The sequence below is a fragment of the Cucurbita pepo genome, chromosome 7, assembly GCF_057944985.1.
Source record: "Cucurbita pepo subsp. pepo isolate OVF chromosome 7, ASM5794498v1, whole genome shotgun sequence".
Taxonomy (NCBI): domain Eukaryota; kingdom Viridiplantae; phylum Streptophyta; class Magnoliopsida; order Cucurbitales; family Cucurbitaceae; genus Cucurbita; species Cucurbita pepo.
The window spans coordinates 10,385,895-10,399,409 of record NC_141804.1 but is presented as its reverse complement, the minus strand read 5'-3'; the positions used below and the strand labels follow the sequence as shown (position 1 = coordinate 10,399,409).

The 13,515-nt window shown below is 36.1% G+C and overlaps 59 non-coding genes across 59 annotated transcripts; all 59 read left to right on the top strand.

Annotated features, from left to right (window-relative positions):
* The first annotated feature begins 956 nt into the window (after positions 1 to 956).
* On the top strand, positions 957 to 1,038 carry TRNAS-UGA (transfer RNA serine (anticodon UGA)). Its single transcript has one exon. It is a non-coding gene; the product is annotated as a tRNA-Ser (tRNA).
* Positions 1,039 to 1,459: 421 nt separating this feature from the next.
* On the top strand, positions 1,460 to 1,542 carry TRNAS-UGA (transfer RNA serine (anticodon UGA)). Its single transcript has one exon. It is a non-coding gene; the product is annotated as a tRNA-Ser (tRNA).
* A 138-nt stretch (positions 1,543 to 1,680) lies between these two features.
* On the top strand, positions 1,681 to 1,761 carry TRNAS-UGA (transfer RNA serine (anticodon UGA)). The gene has a single exon. It is a non-coding gene; the product is annotated as a tRNA-Ser (tRNA).
* Positions 1,762 to 1,856: 95 nt separating this feature from the next.
* Positions 1,857 to 1,938, top strand: TRNAS-UGA (transfer RNA serine (anticodon UGA)). Its single transcript has one exon. It is a non-coding gene; the product is annotated as a tRNA-Ser (tRNA).
* Positions 1,939 to 2,033: 95 nt separating this feature from the next.
* Positions 2,034 to 2,115, top strand: TRNAS-UGA (transfer RNA serine (anticodon UGA)). The gene has a single exon. It is a non-coding gene; the product is annotated as a tRNA-Leu (tRNA).
* Positions 2,116 to 2,202: 87 nt separating this feature from the next.
* Positions 2,203 to 2,284, top strand: TRNAS-UGA (transfer RNA serine (anticodon UGA)). The gene has a single exon. It is a non-coding gene; the product is annotated as a tRNA-Ser (tRNA).
* Positions 2,285 to 2,548: 264 nt separating this feature from the next.
* TRNAS-UGA (transfer RNA serine (anticodon UGA)) lies at positions 2,549 to 2,630 on the top strand. Its single transcript has one exon. It is a non-coding gene; the product is annotated as a tRNA-Ser (tRNA).
* A 95-nt stretch (positions 2,631 to 2,725) lies between these two features.
* Positions 2,726 to 2,807, top strand: TRNAS-UGA (transfer RNA serine (anticodon UGA)). Its single transcript has one exon. It is a non-coding gene; the product is annotated as a tRNA-Ser (tRNA).
* A 95-nt stretch (positions 2,808 to 2,902) lies between these two features.
* Positions 2,903 to 2,984, top strand: TRNAS-UGA (transfer RNA serine (anticodon UGA)). The gene has a single exon. It is a non-coding gene; the product is annotated as a tRNA-Ser (tRNA).
* A 95-nt stretch (positions 2,985 to 3,079) lies between these two features.
* On the top strand, positions 3,080 to 3,161 carry TRNAS-UGA (transfer RNA serine (anticodon UGA)). The gene has a single exon. It is a non-coding gene; the product is annotated as a tRNA-Ser (tRNA).
* Positions 3,162 to 3,433: 272 nt separating this feature from the next.
* TRNAS-UGA (transfer RNA serine (anticodon UGA)) lies at positions 3,434 to 3,515 on the top strand. The gene has a single exon. It is a non-coding gene; the product is annotated as a tRNA-Ser (tRNA).
* Positions 3,516 to 3,610: 95 nt separating this feature from the next.
* On the top strand, positions 3,611 to 3,693 carry TRNAS-CGA (transfer RNA serine (anticodon CGA)). Its single transcript has one exon. It is a non-coding gene; the product is annotated as a tRNA-Ser (tRNA).
* Positions 3,694 to 3,788: 95 nt separating this feature from the next.
* TRNAS-UGA (transfer RNA serine (anticodon UGA)) lies at positions 3,789 to 3,870 on the top strand. Its single transcript has one exon. It is a non-coding gene; the product is annotated as a tRNA-Ser (tRNA).
* Positions 3,871 to 3,964: 94 nt separating this feature from the next.
* On the top strand, positions 3,965 to 4,046 carry TRNAS-CGA (transfer RNA serine (anticodon CGA)). The gene has a single exon. It is a non-coding gene; the product is annotated as a tRNA-Ser (tRNA).
* Positions 4,047 to 4,141: 95 nt separating this feature from the next.
* TRNAS-UGA (transfer RNA serine (anticodon UGA)) lies at positions 4,142 to 4,223 on the top strand. The gene has a single exon. It is a non-coding gene; the product is annotated as a tRNA-Ser (tRNA).
* Positions 4,224 to 4,495: 272 nt separating this feature from the next.
* TRNAS-UGA (transfer RNA serine (anticodon UGA)) lies at positions 4,496 to 4,577 on the top strand. The gene has a single exon. It is a non-coding gene; the product is annotated as a tRNA-Ser (tRNA).
* A 95-nt stretch (positions 4,578 to 4,672) lies between these two features.
* Positions 4,673 to 4,755, top strand: TRNAS-CGA (transfer RNA serine (anticodon CGA)). The gene has a single exon. It is a non-coding gene; the product is annotated as a tRNA-Ser (tRNA).
* Positions 4,756 to 4,850: 95 nt separating this feature from the next.
* On the top strand, positions 4,851 to 4,932 carry TRNAS-UGA (transfer RNA serine (anticodon UGA)). Its single transcript has one exon. It is a non-coding gene; the product is annotated as a tRNA-Ser (tRNA).
* Positions 4,933 to 5,019: 87 nt separating this feature from the next.
* TRNAS-UGA (transfer RNA serine (anticodon UGA)) lies at positions 5,020 to 5,101 on the top strand. Its single transcript has one exon. It is a non-coding gene; the product is annotated as a tRNA-Ser (tRNA).
* Positions 5,102 to 5,388: 287 nt separating this feature from the next.
* Positions 5,389 to 5,470, top strand: TRNAS-UGA (transfer RNA serine (anticodon UGA)). Its single transcript has one exon. It is a non-coding gene; the product is annotated as a tRNA-Ser (tRNA).
* Positions 5,471 to 5,558: 88 nt separating this feature from the next.
* On the top strand, positions 5,559 to 5,640 carry TRNAS-UGA (transfer RNA serine (anticodon UGA)). The gene has a single exon. It is a non-coding gene; the product is annotated as a tRNA-Ser (tRNA).
* A 272-nt stretch (positions 5,641 to 5,912) lies between these two features.
* On the top strand, positions 5,913 to 5,994 carry TRNAS-UGA (transfer RNA serine (anticodon UGA)). The gene has a single exon. It is a non-coding gene; the product is annotated as a tRNA-Ser (tRNA).
* Positions 5,995 to 6,089: 95 nt separating this feature from the next.
* TRNAS-CGA (transfer RNA serine (anticodon CGA)) lies at positions 6,090 to 6,172 on the top strand. The gene has a single exon. It is a non-coding gene; the product is annotated as a tRNA-Ser (tRNA).
* Positions 6,173 to 6,267: 95 nt separating this feature from the next.
* On the top strand, positions 6,268 to 6,349 carry TRNAS-UGA (transfer RNA serine (anticodon UGA)). The gene has a single exon. It is a non-coding gene; the product is annotated as a tRNA-Ser (tRNA).
* A 95-nt stretch (positions 6,350 to 6,444) lies between these two features.
* TRNAS-UGA (transfer RNA serine (anticodon UGA)) lies at positions 6,445 to 6,526 on the top strand. The gene has a single exon. It is a non-coding gene; the product is annotated as a tRNA-Ser (tRNA).
* Positions 6,527 to 6,621: 95 nt separating this feature from the next.
* TRNAS-CGA (transfer RNA serine (anticodon CGA)) lies at positions 6,622 to 6,704 on the top strand. The gene has a single exon. It is a non-coding gene; the product is annotated as a tRNA-Ser (tRNA).
* A 95-nt stretch (positions 6,705 to 6,799) lies between these two features.
* Positions 6,800 to 6,881, top strand: TRNAS-UGA (transfer RNA serine (anticodon UGA)). The gene has a single exon. It is a non-coding gene; the product is annotated as a tRNA-Ser (tRNA).
* Positions 6,882 to 6,975: 94 nt separating this feature from the next.
* TRNAS-CGA (transfer RNA serine (anticodon CGA)) lies at positions 6,976 to 7,057 on the top strand. The gene has a single exon. It is a non-coding gene; the product is annotated as a tRNA-Ser (tRNA).
* A 95-nt stretch (positions 7,058 to 7,152) lies between these two features.
* TRNAS-UGA (transfer RNA serine (anticodon UGA)) lies at positions 7,153 to 7,234 on the top strand. Its single transcript has one exon. It is a non-coding gene; the product is annotated as a tRNA-Ser (tRNA).
* Positions 7,235 to 7,329: 95 nt separating this feature from the next.
* On the top strand, positions 7,330 to 7,411 carry TRNAS-UGA (transfer RNA serine (anticodon UGA)). The gene has a single exon. It is a non-coding gene; the product is annotated as a tRNA-Ser (tRNA).
* A 95-nt stretch (positions 7,412 to 7,506) lies between these two features.
* Positions 7,507 to 7,589, top strand: TRNAS-CGA (transfer RNA serine (anticodon CGA)). Its single transcript has one exon. It is a non-coding gene; the product is annotated as a tRNA-Ser (tRNA).
* A 95-nt stretch (positions 7,590 to 7,684) lies between these two features.
* Positions 7,685 to 7,766, top strand: TRNAS-UGA (transfer RNA serine (anticodon UGA)). The gene has a single exon. It is a non-coding gene; the product is annotated as a tRNA-Ser (tRNA).
* A 94-nt stretch (positions 7,767 to 7,860) lies between these two features.
* Positions 7,861 to 7,942, top strand: TRNAS-CGA (transfer RNA serine (anticodon CGA)). The gene has a single exon. It is a non-coding gene; the product is annotated as a tRNA-Ser (tRNA).
* Positions 7,943 to 8,037: 95 nt separating this feature from the next.
* TRNAS-UGA (transfer RNA serine (anticodon UGA)) lies at positions 8,038 to 8,119 on the top strand. The gene has a single exon. It is a non-coding gene; the product is annotated as a tRNA-Ser (tRNA).
* Positions 8,120 to 8,390: 271 nt separating this feature from the next.
* TRNAS-UGA (transfer RNA serine (anticodon UGA)) lies at positions 8,391 to 8,472 on the top strand. The gene has a single exon. It is a non-coding gene; the product is annotated as a tRNA-Ser (tRNA).
* Positions 8,473 to 8,567: 95 nt separating this feature from the next.
* TRNAS-UGA (transfer RNA serine (anticodon UGA)) lies at positions 8,568 to 8,649 on the top strand. The gene has a single exon. It is a non-coding gene; the product is annotated as a tRNA-Ser (tRNA).
* Positions 8,650 to 8,744: 95 nt separating this feature from the next.
* On the top strand, positions 8,745 to 8,826 carry TRNAS-UGA (transfer RNA serine (anticodon UGA)). Its single transcript has one exon. It is a non-coding gene; the product is annotated as a tRNA-Ser (tRNA).
* Positions 8,827 to 8,921: 95 nt separating this feature from the next.
* On the top strand, positions 8,922 to 9,003 carry TRNAS-UGA (transfer RNA serine (anticodon UGA)). The gene has a single exon. It is a non-coding gene; the product is annotated as a tRNA-Ser (tRNA).
* A 95-nt stretch (positions 9,004 to 9,098) lies between these two features.
* TRNAS-UGA (transfer RNA serine (anticodon UGA)) lies at positions 9,099 to 9,180 on the top strand. The gene has a single exon. It is a non-coding gene; the product is annotated as a tRNA-Ser (tRNA).
* A 272-nt stretch (positions 9,181 to 9,452) lies between these two features.
* TRNAS-UGA (transfer RNA serine (anticodon UGA)) lies at positions 9,453 to 9,534 on the top strand. The gene has a single exon. It is a non-coding gene; the product is annotated as a tRNA-Ser (tRNA).
* A 272-nt stretch (positions 9,535 to 9,806) lies between these two features.
* Positions 9,807 to 9,888, top strand: TRNAS-CGA (transfer RNA serine (anticodon CGA)). The gene has a single exon. It is a non-coding gene; the product is annotated as a tRNA-Ser (tRNA).
* A 95-nt stretch (positions 9,889 to 9,983) lies between these two features.
* Positions 9,984 to 10,065, top strand: TRNAS-UGA (transfer RNA serine (anticodon UGA)). Its single transcript has one exon. It is a non-coding gene; the product is annotated as a tRNA-Ser (tRNA).
* A 94-nt stretch (positions 10,066 to 10,159) lies between these two features.
* Positions 10,160 to 10,241, top strand: TRNAS-UGA (transfer RNA serine (anticodon UGA)). The gene has a single exon. It is a non-coding gene; the product is annotated as a tRNA-Ser (tRNA).
* Positions 10,242 to 10,336: 95 nt separating this feature from the next.
* Positions 10,337 to 10,418, top strand: TRNAS-UGA (transfer RNA serine (anticodon UGA)). Its single transcript has one exon. It is a non-coding gene; the product is annotated as a tRNA-Ser (tRNA).
* Positions 10,419 to 10,866: 448 nt separating this feature from the next.
* On the top strand, positions 10,867 to 10,948 carry TRNAS-CGA (transfer RNA serine (anticodon CGA)). The gene has a single exon. It is a non-coding gene; the product is annotated as a tRNA-Ser (tRNA).
* A 95-nt stretch (positions 10,949 to 11,043) lies between these two features.
* TRNAS-UGA (transfer RNA serine (anticodon UGA)) lies at positions 11,044 to 11,125 on the top strand. Its single transcript has one exon. It is a non-coding gene; the product is annotated as a tRNA-Ser (tRNA).
* Positions 11,126 to 11,219: 94 nt separating this feature from the next.
* TRNAS-CGA (transfer RNA serine (anticodon CGA)) lies at positions 11,220 to 11,301 on the top strand. Its single transcript has one exon. It is a non-coding gene; the product is annotated as a tRNA-Ser (tRNA).
* Positions 11,302 to 11,396: 95 nt separating this feature from the next.
* TRNAS-UGA (transfer RNA serine (anticodon UGA)) lies at positions 11,397 to 11,478 on the top strand. Its single transcript has one exon. It is a non-coding gene; the product is annotated as a tRNA-Ser (tRNA).
* An 87-nt stretch (positions 11,479 to 11,565) lies between these two features.
* Positions 11,566 to 11,647, top strand: TRNAS-UGA (transfer RNA serine (anticodon UGA)). The gene has a single exon. It is a non-coding gene; the product is annotated as a tRNA-Ser (tRNA).
* A 181-nt stretch (positions 11,648 to 11,828) lies between these two features.
* On the top strand, positions 11,829 to 11,910 carry TRNAL-CAA (transfer RNA leucine (anticodon CAA)). Its single transcript has one exon. It is a non-coding gene; the product is annotated as a tRNA-Leu (tRNA).
* A 95-nt stretch (positions 11,911 to 12,005) lies between these two features.
* TRNAS-UGA (transfer RNA serine (anticodon UGA)) lies at positions 12,006 to 12,087 on the top strand. Its single transcript has one exon. It is a non-coding gene; the product is annotated as a tRNA-Ser (tRNA).
* An 86-nt stretch (positions 12,088 to 12,173) lies between these two features.
* TRNAS-UGA (transfer RNA serine (anticodon UGA)) lies at positions 12,174 to 12,255 on the top strand. The gene has a single exon. It is a non-coding gene; the product is annotated as a tRNA-Ser (tRNA).
* Positions 12,256 to 12,349: 94 nt separating this feature from the next.
* On the top strand, positions 12,350 to 12,431 carry TRNAS-CGA (transfer RNA serine (anticodon CGA)). The gene has a single exon. It is a non-coding gene; the product is annotated as a tRNA-Ser (tRNA).
* A 95-nt stretch (positions 12,432 to 12,526) lies between these two features.
* TRNAS-UGA (transfer RNA serine (anticodon UGA)) lies at positions 12,527 to 12,608 on the top strand. Its single transcript has one exon. It is a non-coding gene; the product is annotated as a tRNA-Ser (tRNA).
* A 95-nt stretch (positions 12,609 to 12,703) lies between these two features.
* Positions 12,704 to 12,785, top strand: TRNAS-UGA (transfer RNA serine (anticodon UGA)). Its single transcript has one exon. It is a non-coding gene; the product is annotated as a tRNA-Ser (tRNA).
* Positions 12,786 to 12,880: 95 nt separating this feature from the next.
* TRNAS-UGA (transfer RNA serine (anticodon UGA)) lies at positions 12,881 to 12,962 on the top strand. The gene has a single exon. It is a non-coding gene; the product is annotated as a tRNA-Ser (tRNA).
* Positions 12,963 to 13,057: 95 nt separating this feature from the next.
* Positions 13,058 to 13,139, top strand: TRNAS-UGA (transfer RNA serine (anticodon UGA)). The gene has a single exon. It is a non-coding gene; the product is annotated as a tRNA-Ser (tRNA).
* A 95-nt stretch (positions 13,140 to 13,234) lies between these two features.
* Positions 13,235 to 13,316, top strand: TRNAS-UGA (transfer RNA serine (anticodon UGA)). Its single transcript has one exon. It is a non-coding gene; the product is annotated as a tRNA-Ser (tRNA).
* A 95-nt stretch (positions 13,317 to 13,411) lies between these two features.
* On the top strand, positions 13,412 to 13,493 carry TRNAS-UGA (transfer RNA serine (anticodon UGA)). Its single transcript has one exon. It is a non-coding gene; the product is annotated as a tRNA-Ser (tRNA).
* The last annotated feature ends 22 nt before the right edge of the window (positions 13,494 to 13,515 follow it).

Sequence of the window (13,515 nt, the reverse complement as noted above, 5' to 3'; positions counted from 1 at the left end):
TTATAAGTACCTAACAACTTACTATGATTATTACTTTTATATATATATATATTTTCGGTACGAGTCGATTGGGGGTAATTTGGGAAGTTTCGGTTTATTTATATAAATGTGTGCGCAATGACTTAAAGCCAGTGAGGTAATGAATTTAATCTTCGTCGGTAGATTAAGAGAAGTTGAATAATTTTTTTTACAGAAATTAATTAGATCGTGATCGTTGACTAATTAGTAACCGATTGTTTGTCGTTACGACAATCTCGATTCTTTTTTGGACGAATGTGCAAATGGTGAGATTGATCGAGTAGACTAGTTAAGGAGACAAATTTAAAATCTGTTGAGTATTACTCGTGTTATGCTTGCTTACTTTGATAGATCAAACTAAGTCCTCGTTTTATAAATGTCGATATGTTCGAGTGGTTACAGAGATTGTTGGATGTTTTTTTATTGCTAGTGACTTATTTATTTGTTTATTTACTTAATTAAATATAATTAATTTATTTAATAAAAATTAATTTTTTTATCAATGTTGATATGTTCGGGTGGTTAAGGAAATAGACTTGAAATATGTTGGGTATTATTTTGCGTAGGTTTGAACCTTGTTGTTGACATTATAATTTATTAGAAACTATCAAAGCAAAAAAAAAGTCCGATTTGTTGTAATTTTTCATAAAAAGGTCATTGTTGATATGTCTGAGTGGTTAGAAGACAAACTTGAAATATGTTAGGTTTCACCAGTGCAGGTTTGAACCCTGCTGTTGAACTAGAATTGAGTCGAAATTTTACAACACGAGTAACTTTTATTAAAATTGACCGAATATTATTGTCGATATGTTTGAATGGTTAATGAGACAGACTTGAAATCGGTCTTCACCTGCGTAAGTTCGAACCCTACTGTCCCGTTTTAATTTATTAATTTTTCAACTCGAGTAACTTTTATCTAAAATTAATCAAATATCATTGTTGATATGTCCGAGTGGTTAAGGAGACAGACTTGAAATCTGTTGGGTTTCACCCGCGCAAGTTTGAACCCTGTTGTCGACGTTTTAATTTACTTCTATTAGAAACTATCTCAAAGCACAATTGAGTCGTTGTTTTTAACTCGAGTAACTTTTATCTAAAATTGATCAAATATCATTGTTGATATGTCCGAATGGTTAAGGAGACAGACTTGAAATCTATTGGATTTCACCCGTGCAGGTTTGAACCCTGCTGTCGATGTTTTAATTTATTTTTATTAGAAACTATCTCAAAGCACAATTGAGTCGTTCTTTTTAACTCGAGTAACTTTTATCTAAAATTGACAAAATATCATTGTCGATATGTCCGAGTGGTTAAAGAGACAGATTCAAAATCTGTTGCGTTTCACCCGCGCAGGTTCGAACCCTATTGTCGACGTTTTAACACAATTGAGTCGTTATTTTTAACTTGAGTAACTTTTATCTAAAATTGACAAAATATCATTGTTGATATGTCCGAGTGGTTAAGGAAACAGACTTGAAATCTGTTTGGGTTTCACCTGCGCAGGTTCAAATCCTGCTATCGACGTTTTAATTTACTTTTATTAGAAACTATCTCAAAGCACAATTAATTCGTTGTTTTTAACTCGAGTAACTTTTATCTGGAGAATTGAGACGTTAATTTTCAACTCGAGTAACTTTTATCTAAAATTGACCAAATATCATTGTCGATATGTCTGAGTGGTTAAGGAGACAGACTCGAAATTTGTTGGTTTCACCCGCGCAGGTTCGAACCCTACTGTCGACGTTTTTATTTACTTTTATTAGAAACTATCTCAAAGCACAATTGAGTCGTTGTTTTTAACTCGAGTAACTTTTATCTAAAATTGATCAAATATCATTGTCGATATGTCTGAGTGGTTAAGGAGACAGACTCGAAATCTATTGGGTTTCACCCGCGCAGGTTCGAACCCTACTGTCGACGTTTTAATTTACTTTTATTAGAAACTATCTCAAAGCACAATTGAGTCGTTGTTTTTAACTCGAGTAACTTTTATCTAAAATTGACCAAATATCATTGTCGATATGTCCGAGTGGTTAAGGAGACAGACTCAAAATCTGTTGGGTTTTACCTGTGCAGGTTCGAACCCTGCTTTTAATTTACTTTTATTAGAAACTATCTCAAAGCACAATTGAGTCGTTGTTTTTAACTCGAGTAACTTTTATCTAAAATTGACCAAATATCATTGTCGATATGTCCGAGTGGTTAAGGAGATAGACTTGAAATCTGTTGGGTTTCACCCGCGCAGGTTCGAACCCTGCTGTCGACGTTTTAATTTACTTTTATTAGAAACTATCTCAAAGCACAATTGAGTCGTTGTTTTTAACTCGAGTAACTTTTAGCTAAAATTGACAAAATATCATTGTCGATATGTCCGAGTGGTTAAGGAGACAGACTTGAAATCTGTTGGGTTTCACCTGTGCAGGTTTGAACCCAGCTTTTAATTTACTTTTATTAGAAACTATCTCAAAGCACAATTAAGTCGTTGTTTTTAACTCGAGTAGCTTTTATCTAAAATTGACCAAATATCATTGTCGATATGTCCAAGTGGTTAAGGAGACAGACTTGAAATCTGTTGGGTTTCACCCGCGCAGTTTTGAACCCTGCTGTCGACGTTTTAATTTACTTTTATTAGAAACTATCTCAGAGCACAATTGAGTCGTTGTTTTTAACTCAAGTAACTTTTATCTAAAATTGACCAAATATCATTGTCGATATGTCCGAGTGGTTAAGGAGACAGATTCGAAATCTGTTGGGTTTCACCCGCGCAGGTTTGAACCCTGCTGTCGACGTTTTAATTTATTTTTATTAGAAACTATCTCAAAGCACAATTGAGTCGTTGTTTTTAACTCGAGTAACTTTTATCTAAAATTGACCAAATATCATTGTCGATATGTTCGAGTGGTTAAGGAGACAGACTCGAAATCTGTTGGGTTTCACCCGCGCAGGTTCAAACCCTGCAGTCGACGTTTTGATTTACTTTTATTAGAAACTATCTCAAAGCACAATTGAGTCGTTGTTTTTAACTCGAGTAACTTTTATCTAAAATTGACCAAATATCATTGTCGATATGTCTGAGTGGTTAAGGAGACAGACTTGAAATCTGTTGGGTTTCACCCGCGCAGGTTCAAACCCTGCTGTCGACGTTTTTATTTACTTTTATTAGAAACTATCTCCAAGCACAATTGAGTCGTTGTTTTTAACTCGAGTAACTTTTATCTAAAATTGACCAAATATCATTGTCGATATGTCCGAGTTGTTAAGGAGAAAGACTTTAAATCTGTTGGGTTTCACCCGCGCAGGTTCGAACCCTGCTGTCGACGTTTTTATTTACTTTTATTAGAAACTATCTCAAAGCACAATTGAGTCGTTGTTTTTAACTCGAGTAACTTTTATCTAAAATTGACCAAATATCATTGTCGATATGTCTGAGTGGTCAAGGAGACAGACTTGAAATCTGTTGGGTTTCACCCGCGCAGGTTCGAACCCTGCTGTCGACGTTTTAATTTACTTTTATTAGAAACTATCTCAAAGCACAATTGAGTCGTTGTTTTTAACTCGAGTAACTTTTATCTAAAATTGACCAAATATCATTGTCAATATGTCTGAGTGGTTAAGGAGACAGACTCGAAATCTGTTGGGTTTCACCCCGCGCAGGTTTGAACCCTGCTGTCGACGTTTTAATCTACTTTTATTAGAAACTATCTCAAAGCACAATTGAGTCGTTGTTTTTAACTCGAGTAACTTTTATCTAAAATTGACCAAATATCATTGTCGATATGTCCGAGTGGTTAAGGAGACAGACTTGAAATCTGTTGGGTTTCACCCGTGCAGGTTCGAACCCTATTGTCGACATTTTAATTCTTTTTTATTAGAAACTATCAAAGGAGAATTGAGACGTTAATTTTCAACTCGAGTAACTTTTATCTAAAATTAACCAAATATCATTGTCGATATGTCCGAGTGGTTAAGGAGACAGACTCGAAATCTGTTGGGTTTCACCCGCGCAGGTTCAAACCCTGCTGTCGACGTTTTAATTTACTTTTATTAGAAACTATCTCAAAGCACAATTGAGTCGTTGTTTTTAACTCGAGTAACTTTTAGCTAAAATTGACAAAATATCATTGTCGATATGTCCGAGTGGTTAAGGAGACAGACTTGAAATCTGTTTGGTTTCACTCGCGCAGGTTCGAACCCTGCTGTCGACGTTTTGATTTACTTTTATTAGAAACTATCTCAAAGCACAATTGAGTCGTTGTTTTTAACTCGAGTAACTTTTATCTAAAATTGACCAAATATCATTGTCGATATGTCCGAGTTGTTAAGGAGAAAGACTTTAAATCTGTTGGGTTTCACCCGCGCAGGTTCGAACCTTGCTGTCGACGTTTTTATTTACTTTTATTAGAAACTATCTCAAAGCACAATTGAGTCGTTGTTTTTAACTCGAGTAACTTTTATCTAAAATTGACCAAATATCATTGTCGATATGTTTGAGTGGTCAAGGAGACAGACTTGAAATCTGTTGGGTTTCACCCGCGCAGGTTCGAACCCTGCTGTCGACGTTTTAATTTACTTTTATTAGAAACTATCTCAAAGCACAATTGAGTCGTTGTTTTTAACTCGAGTAACTTTTATCTAAAATTGACCAAATATCATTGTCGATATGTCCGAGTAGTTAAGGAGACAGACTCGAAATCTGTTGGGTTTCACCCCGCGCAGGTTTGAACCCTGCTGTCGACGTTTTAATTTACTTTTATTAGAAACTATCTCAAAGCACAATTGAGTCGTTGTTTTTAACTCGAGTAACTTTTATCTAAAATTGACCAAATATCATTGTCGATATGTCCGAGTGGTTAAGGAGACAGACTTGAAATCTGTTGGGTTTCACCTGTGCAGGTTCGAACCCTGCTTTTAATTTACTTTTATTAGAAACTATCTCAAAGCACAATTAAGTCGTTGTTTTTAACTCGAGTAACTTTTATCTAAAATTGACCAAATATCATTGTCGATATGTCCGAGTGGTTAAGGAGACAGACTTGAAATCTGTTGGGTTTCACCCGCGCAGGTTTGAACCCTGCTGTCGACGTTTTAATTTACTTTTATTAGAAACTATCTCAAAGCACAATTGAGTCGTCGTTTTTACCCGCGCAGGTTTGAACCCTGCTGTCGACGTTTAATTTACTTTTATTAGAAACTATCTCAAAGCACAATTGAGTCGTTGTTTTTAACTCGAGTAACTTTTATCTAAAATTGACCAAATATCATTGTCGATATGTCCTAGTGGTTAAGGAGACAGACTCAAAATATGTTGGCACAATTGAGTCGTTGTTTTTAACTCGAGTAACTTTTAGCTAAAATTGACCAAATATCATTGTCGATATGTCCGAGTGGTTAAGGAGACAAACTTGAAATCTGTTGGGTTTCACCCGTGCAGGTTCGAACCCTGTTGTCGACGTTTTTATTTACTTTTATTAGAAACTATCTCAAAGCACAATTGAGTCGTTGTTTTTAACTCGAGTAACTTTTATTGACCAAATATTATTGTCGATATGTCCGAATTGTTAAGGAGACAGATTTGAAATCTGTTGGGTTTCACCCGTGCAGGTTCGAACCCTGCTGTCGATGTTTTAATTTACTTTTATTAGAAACTATCTCAAAGCACAATTGAGTCGTTATTTTTAACTCGAGTAACTTTTATCTGAAATTGACCAAATATCATTGTCGATATGTCCGAGTGGTTAAAGAGACAGATTCTAAATCTGTTGGGTTTCACCTGCGCAGGTTCGAACCCTGTTGTCGACGTTTTTATTTACTTTTATTAGAAACTATCTCAAAGCACAATTGAGTCGTTGTTTTTAACTCGAGTAACTTTTATCTAAAATTGACCAAATATCATTGTCGATGTGTCCGAGTGGTTAAGGAGACAGACTTGAAATTTGTTGGGTTTCACCCGCGCAGGTTCGAACCCTGCTGTCGACGTTTTAATTTACTTTTATTAGAAACTATCTCAAAGCACAATTGAGTCGTTGTTTTTAACTAGAGTAACTTTTATCTAAAATTGACCAAATATCAATGTCGATATGTCCGAGTGGTTAAGGAGACAGACTCGAAATCTGTTGGGTTTCACCCCGCGCAGGTTTGAACCCTGCTGTCGACGTTTTAATTTACTTTTATTAGAAACTATCTCAAAGCACAATTGAGTCGTTGTTTTTAACTCGAGTAACTTTTATCTAAAATTGACCAAATATCATTGTCGATATGTCCGAGTGGTTAAGGAGACAGACTTGAAATCTGTTGGGTTTCACCCGCGCAGGTTCGAACCCTGCTGTCGACATTTTTATTTACTTTTATTAGAAACTATCTCAAAGCACAATTGAGTCGTTGTTTTTAACTCGAGTAACTTTTATCTAAAATTGACCAAATATCATTGTCGATGTGTCCGAGTGGTTAAGGAGACAGACTTGAAATTTGTTGGGTTTCACCCGCGCAGGTTCGAACCCTGCTGTCGACGTTTTAATTTACTTTTATTAGAAACTATCTCAAAGCACAATTGAGTCGTTGTTTTTAACTAGAGTAACTTTTATCTAAAATTGACCAAATATCATTGTCGATATGTCCGAGTGGTTAAGGAGACAGACTCGAAATCTGTTGGGTTTCACCCCGCGCAGGTTTGAACCCTGCTGTCGACGTTTTAATTTACTTTTATTAGAAACTATCTCAAAGCACAATTGAGTCGTTGTTTTTAACTCGAGTAACTTTTATCTAAAATTGACCAAATATCATTGTCGATATGTCCGAGTGGTTAAGGAGACATACTTGAAATCTGTTGGGTTTCACCCGTGCAGGTTCGAACCCTATTGTCGACATTTTAATTCTTTTTTATTAGAAACTATCAAAGGAGAATTGAGACGTTAATTTTCAACTCGAGTAACTTTTATCTAAAATTAACCAAATATCATTGTCGATATGTCCGAGTGGTTAAGGAGACAGACTCGAAATCTGTTGGGTTTCACCCGCGCAGGTTCAAACCCTGCTGTCGACGTTTTAATTTACTTTTATTAGAAACTATCTCAAAGCACAATTGAGTCGTTGTTTTTAACTCGAGTAACTTTTATCTAAAATTGACCAAATATCATTGTCGATATGTCCGAGTGGTGAAGGAGACAGACTTGAAATCTGTTGGGTTTCACCCGCGCAGGTTCGAACCCTGCTGTCGACATTTTTATTTACTTTTATTAGAAACTATCTCAAAGCACAATTGAGTCGTTGTTTTTAACTCGAGTAACTTTTATCTAAAATTGACCAAATATCATTGTCGATGTGTCCGAGTGGTTAAGGAGACAGACTTGAAATTTGTTGGGTTTCACCCGCGCAGGTTCGAACCCTGCTGTCGACGTTTTAATTTACTTTTATTAGAAACTATCTCAAAGCACAATTGAGTCGTTGTTTTTAACTAGAGTAACTTTTATCTAAAATTGACCAAATATCATTGTCGATATGTCCGAGTGGTTAAGGAGACAGACTCGAAATCTGTTGGGTTTCACCCCGCGCAGGTTTGAACCCTGCTGTCGACGTTTTAATTTACTTTTATTAGAAACTATCTCAAAACACAATTGAGTCGTTGTTTTTAACTCGAGTAACTTTTATCTAAAATTGACCAAATATCATTGTCGATATGTCCGAGTGGTTAAGGAGACATACTTGAAATCTGTTGGGTTTCACCCGTGCAGGTTCGAACCCTATTGTCGACATTTTAATTCTTTTTTATTAGAAACTATCAAAGGAGAATTGAGACGTTAATTTTCAACTCGAGTAACTTTTATCTAAAATTAACCAAATATCATTGTCGATATGTCCGAGTGGTTAAGGAGATAGACTCGAAATCTGTTGGGTTTCACCCGCGCAGGTTCAAACCCTGCTGTCGACCTTTTAATTTACTTTTATTAGAAACTATCTCAAATCACAATTGAGTCGTTGTTTTTAACTCGAGTAACTTTTATCTAAAATTGACCAAATATCATTGTCGATATGTCCGAGTGGTTAAGGAGACAGACTTGAAATCTGTTGGGTTTCACCCGCGCAGGTTCGAACCCTGCTGTCGACGTTTTTATTTACTTTTATTAGAAACTATCTCAAAGCACAATTGAGTCGTTGTTTTTAACTCGAGTAACTTTTATCTAAAATTGACCAAATATCATTGTCGATGTGTCCGAGGGGTTAAGGAGACAGACTTGAAATTTGTTGGGTTTCACCCGTGCAGGTTCGAACCCTATTGTCGACATTTTAATTCTTTTTTATTAGAAACTATCAAAGGAGAATTGAGACGTTAATTTTCAACTCGAGTAACTTTTATCTAAAATTAACCAAATATCGTTGTCGATATGTCCGAGTGGTTAAGGAGACAGACTTGAAATCTGTTGTGTTTCACCCGCGCAGGTTCGAACCCTGCTGTCGACGTTTTTATTTACTTTTATTAGAAACTATCTCAAAGCACAATTGAGTCGTTGTTTTTAACTCGAGTAACTTTTATCTAAAATTGACCAAATATCATTGTCGATATGTCCGAGGGGTTAAGGAGACAGACTTGAAATCTGTTAGGTTTCACCCGCGTAGGTTCGAACCCTGCTGTCGACGTTTTTATTTACTTTTATTAGAAACTATCTCAAAGCATAATTGAGTCGTTGTTTTTAACTCGAGTAACTTTTATCTAAAATTGACCAAATATCACTGTCGATGTGTCCGAGTGGTTAAGGAGACAGACTTGAAATCTGTTGGGTTTCACCCGTGCAGGTTCGAACCCTGCTATCGATGTTTTAATCTACTTTTATTAGAAACTATCTCAAAGCACAATTGAGTCGTTGTTTTTAACTCGAGTAACTTTTATCTAAAATTGACCAAATATCATTGTCGATATGTCCGAGTGGTTAAGGAGACAGACTTGAAATCTGTTGGGTTTCACCCGCGCACGTTAGAACCCTGCTGTCGACGTTTTAATTTACTTTTATTAGAAACTATCTCAAAGCACAATTGAGTCGTTGTTTTTAACTCGAGTAACTTTTAGCTAAAATTGACAAAATATCATTGTCGATATGTCCGAGTGGTTAAGGAGACAGACTTGAAATCTGTTGGGTTTCACCCGCGCAGGTTCGAACCCTGCTGTCGACGTTTTGATTTACTTTTATTAGAAACTATCTCAAAGCACAATTGAGTCGTTGTTTTTAACTCGAGTAACTTTTATCTAAAATTGACCAAATATCATTGTCGATATGTCCGAGTTGTTAAGGAGAAAGACTTTAAATCTGTTGGGTTTCACCCGCGCAGGTTCGAACCCTGCTGTCGACGTTTTTATTTACTTTTATTAGAAACTATCTCAAAGCACAATTGAGTCGTTGTTTTTAACTCGAGTAACTTTTATCTAAAATTGACCAAATATCATTGTCGATATGTCTGAGTGGTCAAGGAGACAGACTTGAAATCTGTTGGGTTTCACCCGCGCAGGTTCGAACCCTGCTGTCGATGTTTTAATTTACTTTTATTAGAAACTATCTCAAAGCACAATTGAGTCGTTGTTTTTAACTCGAGTAACTTTTATCTAAAATTGACCAAATATCATTGTCGATATGTCCGAGTAGTTAAGGAGACAGACTCGAAATCTGTTGGGTTTCACCCGCGCATGTTGGAACCCTGCTGTCGACGTTTTTATTTACTTTTATTAGAAACTATCTCAAAGCACAATTGAGTCGTTGTTTTTAACTCGAGTAACTTTTATCTAAAATTGACCAAATATCATTGTCGATGTGTCCGAGTGGTTAAGGAGACAGACTTGAAATTTGTTGGGTTTCACCCGCGCAGGTTCGAACCCTGCTGTCGACGTTTTAATTTACTTTTATTAGAAACTATCTCAAAGCACAATTGAGTCGTTGTTTTTAACTCGAGTAACTTTTATCTAAAATTGACCAAATATCATTGTCGATATGTCCGAGTGGTTAAGGAGACAGACTTGAAATCTGTTGGGTTTCACACGTGCAGGTTCGAACCCTATTGTCGACATTTTAATTCTTTTTTATTAGAAACTATCAAAGGAGAATTGAGACGTTAATTTTCAACTCGAGTAACTTTTATCTAAAATTAACCAAATATCATTGTCGATATGTCCGAGTGGTTAAGGATACAGACTCGAAATCTGTTGGGTTTCACCCGCGCAGGTTCAAACCCTGCTGTCGACGTTTTAATTTACTTTTATTAGAAACTATCTCAAAGCACAATTGAGTCGTTGTTTTTAACTCGAGTAACTTTTATCTAAAATTGACCAAATATCATTGTCGATATGTTCGAGTGGTTAAGGAGACAGACTTGAAATCTGCTGGGTTTCACCCGCGCAGGTTCGAACCCTGCTGTCGACGTTTTTATTTACTTTTATTAGAAACTATCTCAAAGAACAATTAAGTCGTTGTTTTTAACTCGAGTAACTTTTATCTAAAATTGACCAAATATCATTGTCGATATGTCCGATTGGTTAAGGAGACAGACTTGAAATCTGTTGGGTTTCACCCGTGCAGGTTTGAACCCTATTGTCGACATTTTAATTCTTTTTTATTAGAAACTATCAAAGGAGATTTGAGACGTTAATTTTCAACTCGAGTAACTTTTATATAAAATTAACCAAATATCATTGTCGATATGTCCGAGTTGTTAAGGAGACAGACTTGAAATCTGTTGGGTTTCACCCGCGCAGTTTTGAACCGTGCTGTCGACGTTTTTATTTACTTTTATTAGAAACTATCTCAAAGCACAATTGAGTCGTTGTTTTTAACTCGAGTAACTTTTATCTAAAATTGACCAAATATCATTGTTGATATGTCCGAGGGGTTAAGGAGACAGACTTGAAATCTGTTGGGTTTCACCCGCGTAGGTTCGAACCCTGCTGTCGACGTTTTTATTTACTTTTATTAGAAACTATCTCAAAGCACAATTGAGTCGTTGTTTTTAACTCGAGTAACTTTTATCTAAAATTGACCAAATATCACTGTCGATGTGTCCGAGTGGTTAAGGAGACAGACTTGAAATTTGTTGGGTTTCACCCGTGCAGGTTCAAACCCTATTGTCGACATTTTAATTCTTTTTTATTAGAAACTATCAAAGGAGAATTGAGACGTTAATTTTCAACTCGAGTAACTTTTATCTAAAATTAACCAAATATCATTGTCGATATGTCCGAGTGGTTAAGGAGACATACTCGAAATCTGTTGGATTTCACCCGCGCAGGTTCGAACCCTGCTATCGATGTTTTAATTTACTTTTATTAGAAACTATCTCAAAGCACAATTGAGTCGTTGTTTTTAACTCGAGTAACTTTTATCTAAAATTGACCAAATATCATTGTCGATATGTCCGAGTGGTTAAGGAGACAGACTTGAAATCTGTTGGGTTTCACCTGTGCAGGTTCGAACCCTGCTTTTAATTTACTTTTATTAGAAACTATCTCAAAGCACAATTAAGTCGTTGTTTTTAACTCGAGTAACTTTTATCTAAAATTGACCAAATATCATTGTCGATATGTCCGAGTGGTTAAGGAGACAGACTTGAAATCTGTTGGGTTTCACCCGCGCAGGTTTGAACCCTGCTGTCGACGTTTTAATTTACTTTTATTAGAAACTATCTCAAAGCACAATTGAGTCGTCGTTTTTACCCGCGCAGGTTTGAACCCTGCTGTCGACGTTTTAATTTACTTTTATTAGAAACTATCTCAAAGCACAATTGAGTCGTTGTTTTTAACTCGAGTAACTTTTATCTAAAATTTACCAAATATCATTGTCGATATGTCCTAGTGGTTAAGGAGACAGACTCAAAATCTGTTGGATTTCACCCGTGCAGGTTCGAACCCTGCTATCGATGTTTTAATTTACTTTTATTAGAAACTATCTCAAAGCACAATTGAGTCGTTGTTTTTAACTCGAGTAACTTTTATCTAAAATTGACCAAATATCATTGTCGATATGTCCGAGTGGTTAAGGAGACAGACTTGAAATCTGTTGGGTTTCACCTGTGCAGGTTCGAACCCTGCTTTTAATTTACTTTTATTAGAAACTATCTCAAAGCACAATTAAGTCGTTGTTTTTAACTCGAGTAACTTTTATCTAAAATTACCTAATATCATTGTCGATATGTCCGAGTGGTTAAGGAGACAGACTTGAAATCTGTTGGGTTTCACCCGCGCAGGTTCGAACCCTGCTGTCGACGTTTTTATTTACTTTTATTAGAAACTATGAAAGGAGAATTGAGACGTTAATTTTCAACTCGAGTAACTTTTATCTAAAATTAACCAAATATCATTGTCGATATGTCCGAGTGGTTAAGGAGACAGACTCGAAATCTGTTGGGTTTCACCCGCGCAGGTTCAAACCCTGCTGTCGACGTTTTAATTTACTTTTATTAGAAACTATCTCAAAGCACAATTGAGTCGTTGTTTTTAACTCGAGTAACTTTTATCTAAAATTGACCAAATATCATTGTCGATATGTCCGAGTGGTTAAGGAGACAGACTTGAAATCTGTTGGGTTTCACCCGCGCAGGTTCGAACCCTGCTGTCGACGTTTTAATTTACTTTTATTAGAAACTATCTCAAAGCACAATTGAGTCGTTGTTTTTAACTCGAGTAACTTTTATCTAAAATTGACCAAATATCATTGTCGATATGTCCGAGTGGTTAAGGAGACAGACTTGAAATCTGTTGGGTTTCACCCGCGCAGGTTCGAACCCTGCTGTCGACGTTTTTATTTACTTTTATTAGAAACTATCTCAAAGCACAATTGAGTCGTTGTTTTTAACTCGAGTAACTTTTATCTAAAATTGACCAAATATCATTGTCGATATGTCCGAGTGGTTAAGGAGACAGACTTGAAATCTGTTGGGTTTCACCCGTGCAGGTTCGAACCCTGCTATCGATGTTTTAATCTACTTTTATTAGAAACTATCTCAAAGAACAATTGAGTCGTTGTTTTTAACTCGAGTAACTTTTATCTAAAATTGACCAAATATCATTGTCGATATGTCCGAGTGGTTAAGGAGACAGACTTGAAATCTGTTGGGTTTCACCCGCGCAGGTTCAAACCCTGCTGTCGACGTTTTAATTTACTTTTATTAGAAACTATCTCAAAGCACAATTGAGTCGTTGTTTTTAACTCGAGTAACTTTTATCTAAAATTGACCAAATATCATTGTCGATATGTCCGAGTGGTTAAGGAGACAGACTTGAAATCTGTTGGGTTTCACCCGCGCAGGTTCAAACCCTGCTGTCGACGTTTTAATTTACTTTTATTAGAAACTATCTCAAAGCACAATTGAGTCGTTGTTTTTAACTCGAGTAACTTTTATCTAAAATTGACTAAATATCAATGTCGATATGTCCGAGTGGTGAAGGAGACAGACTTGAAATCTGTTGGGTTTCACCTGCGCAGGTTCGAACCCTGCTGTCGACGTTTTTATTTACTTTTATTAGAA